Source organism: Gracilinanus agilis, chromosome 1 (assembly GCF_016433145.1).
Source record: "Gracilinanus agilis isolate LMUSP501 chromosome 1, AgileGrace, whole genome shotgun sequence".
Lineage (NCBI taxonomy): Eukaryota > Metazoa > Chordata > Mammalia > Didelphimorphia > Didelphidae > Gracilinanus > Gracilinanus agilis.
In genome coordinates, this window is record NC_058130.1 from 357,857,102 (window position 1) to 357,860,893 (window position 3,792).

The window sequence follows — 3,792 nt, forward strand, 5'->3', positions numbered from 1 at the left end:
TTGTTCAGAAACTATTTCCATCATATTTGGAGTAGAGAGATCTTTTAACATCAAAACCTTAAACATATCCCCATCAAAATACATAATTAATCATATGTTGTTCTTCTGTGTTTCTGTGCCCTCAGTTCTTTCTCTGGAATAGATAGTGTTCCTTCTCATAAATTCCTTTGTTTTGCCCTGGGTCATTGCATTGCTGCCAGTAGAAAAGTCCATTACATTCGATTGTGTCACAATGTATCAGTCCCTGTGTACATGTTCTCCTGCTTCTATTCCTTTCACTCTGCATCAATTCTTGGAGGTTGTTCCAGTTCACATGGAATTCCTCCAGTTCATTATTCCTTTGAGCACAATAGTATTACATTACCAACAGATACCACAATTTGTTCAGTCATTCCCCAATTGATGGACACCCCCTCACTTTCCAATTTTTTGCTACCACAAACAGCATGGCTATAAACAATTTTGTACAAGTCTTTTTCCTTATTATCTCTTTGGGGCACAAACCTAGGAGTAGTATGGCTAGGTCAAAGAGCAGGCATTCTTTTAAAGTCCTTTGTACACAATTCCAAATTGCCCTCCAGAATGGTTGGACCAATTCACAATTCCACCAGCAGTGTATTAGTGTTCCAATTTTGCCACATCCCCTCCAACATTTATCACTTTCCTTTGTTGCCATATTGACCAGTCCAACAGCCTCTTTTATAGGAATGTCTGTCTGTCTGTCTCTCCGTCTCTCCGTCTTTCCTGTATGCAGACCTGAGTTTTCAAGGAAAGATGTAGTAACTAAAGTCATGCAGATATCCCCTCCTAAGGAGGAAGAATGCCTTTATCAAGGCAGAGGTATGTATCAACTCTCCCATCATTTTGGCTCCTTGAAGGCAAATCCTCAAAATCTCTCTTCTAGTTATGACTGATAAGCTAATATGAAATTTGAATAAAATAATGTTATGGTGAGACACATTATAGTTAGTCCTATTGTTTTTTTCCAAGATAACCTTAATAGGTTTACTGTCATCTGCATATTTGTTTTACTTTTAAAGTAATGAATTCATTTCCTCTAAAGAATATATCCTGTGACAAATAATATTAATATAGATGGATATATTTAAAGATATTAGGGTTTTATTAACAGCCATATTGATAATTAAAAAGAGCCATGTGCCTGCTAAGATCTAATTCAAATGAGCTGCAGTACCTTCCCCTTGACTACTTCCTAGGAAAGAGAAAGTACCAATCAAGTTCTCCCTATTCTCTCCCTCCCTCCTACATTCTCTTTTACCCACTAAGGAGGTAAGCAATATATTCATTATACATGTGAAATCATGCAAAACATTAGCCATATAGCAAAGAAGAAGAAGGAAAGAAAGAAGGAAAATGAGAAAATTACACTTCAAATTGTTCTGAGTTCTTTTTTTTCTCTTTGGAGCTGTATAGTATTTTTTCATCATCATTCCATTGGAATTGTCTTGGGATCAACGTATTGATTTGAGCAAGACTCTGCCACAGTTGAGCATCAGTCCAGCATTTGCTGTTATTGTGCACAATGATCTCTGGGTTCTTCTTGCTTCACTTTGCATTAGGTCATATAGGTCTTGCCATGGTTTTTTGAAACACACCCCACCCTTGTCATTTCTCATAGCACAATAGCACTCCATCACAATCATATGCCACAACTTATTCAACCATTCTGCAATTAAAGGGCATCCCCTAGACTTCTAATGCTTTGCCACCTATTTTTTTTTTAAACCCTTACCTTCCGTCTTGGAGTCAATACTGTGTATTGGCTCCAAGGCAGAAGAGTGGTAAGGGTAGGCAATGGGGGTCAAGTGACTTGCCCAGGGTCACACAGCTGGGAAGTGTCTGAGGCCAGATTTGAACCTAGGACCTCCCGTCTCTAGGCCTGGCTCTCAATCCACTGAGCTACCCAGCTGCCCCCTTTGCCACCTATTTTTGAATGTTTTGATCCTTTTTCTTTTTCTTTGATCTAAGTTAGACACTTACTACTAGTATTGCTGAGTAAAAACCACAGTTTTATAACATTTTTGAGCATAGTTTAAGATTATTGTTCAGAATTAGATCAATTCACAGGAGCCGGGTTGGTGAAGGAAAGTCGTAGCCATGGCGCCAGGAGGCATCTCGGTGCCAGTCATCGTGATGAGCGTGTTCTGGGGGGTCGTCAGCATTTTTCCCCTTCTTCATCCCTAAAGGTCCCAGTCATGGTATTATCATCATCATGCTGGTAGTCAGTTCTGTTTGCTGCTATCTCTTTTGGCTGATTGCTTTTCTGGCCCAGCTCCACCCTCTCTTTGGACCAGAGTTAAAAAATGAAACCATTTGGTGTCTCTCATATCACTGGCCTTGAGGAGAGGATGATCTGCGTGACTCTGTCATTTAGGAAAATAAGATAAATATTCTACATCTTCTAAGAGCACCTCTTAATCCAAAGACTACCTTAACTCATCTGTCTGGAGACCAGCTGCCTTAAATATTTAAACTATACTTGAATTTTAACCTCATTCCAAACTTCAGTATTTTTGTCTGTTACATACTTTTTAGAAATTCACTTTGTCAAACTGTGTGCCTCTTTTATCTAACAAATAAACCATAGGTATATGGGGGAGGAGTTCTTCAAGTTCTTAGACATAAATGGGGAAAAGACGATAATACATCTCACTAAAATCATATTCTTCTGCATCAGAAGAGTCCATATACCTTTGATATATTTAAGACTCAAACAGCAAGATGAATGGCTACAGTTTTGTTCATCACCAAGAGATCATGTTCAGAGGGAAAATGTACCCTAAAGGTGTTGGAGCTGTATCAAACTGTATTTTCCAAAGAATTTAAATTAAATTTCTATCTCCCTTTGGAATAATTTTTTTTTCTGTTTCCCCAAAAAAAAAAAAAAAAGAATTAGATCAATTCACTACTCCACCAACAATTCATTAGTATACCTGTCATTTTACTTTTCATTTCTCTAATCAGTGGTGATTTAGTGCATTTTTTCATATGCCTATTGATAGATTTCTTTAAATTTCTTTTTTAGAAAACTTCATCCTCCTATTCCTTGACCACTTTGACCATTTATCAATTGAGTAATGGCTCTTGTTTTCATAAATTTTAGTTTACTCTCTATATAGTAGGCAAATGAGGCTTTTATCAGAAAAACTTGCTGTAAAACTTCTTGATATTATTTATGGTTTATGGTATTTTTTAGCAAAATGTGGTTTCCCTGATTATCTCTTTTAATTAGATCTATTATCTCTTTTGCTTTGTCTGAGATCACGATAGGTACTCCTTCCTTTTTTACTTTAGCTAAAACATTTCACATTCTTCTTCAGTTCTTTATGTGTGTGTGTATGTCCTTCTCTTTCAAATGTGTCTCTTATAAACAACATATTTTTGGATTCTGGTCTCTAATCCATTTTTCTATCTACTTTCATTTTATGAGTGAGCTCATTCCATTCAAATTCACAGTTATACTTACTAGCTATGTATTTCCCTTCCTCACATTATCTTCTATTTCTTCCTTTCTCTCTCTTTTTATTCTCTCTCTCCTCAAAAGTCTATTTTACTTCCAACCACTGCCTCTCTTAATCCACCTTTCATTTTCCTCCACTTTTCTCTTATGTTGTCACCTTCCTATGTCCTTATTGAGTACGATATATTTTTACACACTACTGTATATGTCTATATATAATTTTCATTCTTTGAACCAATTCCAATGAGAAGTCCAAATTGCCCCTATTCCCCATTTTCCCTATCGTAAAAACTCTTCCTTGCATACATATG

General features: G+C 36.7%; 1 pseudogene; it reads left to right on the forward strand.

Moving 5' to 3' along the window:
• Positions 1-2,118: 2,118 nt before the first annotated feature.
• Positions 2,119-2,872, forward strand: LOC123231468 (annotated as a pseudogene).
• The last annotated feature ends 920 nt before the right edge of the window (positions 2,873-3,792 follow it).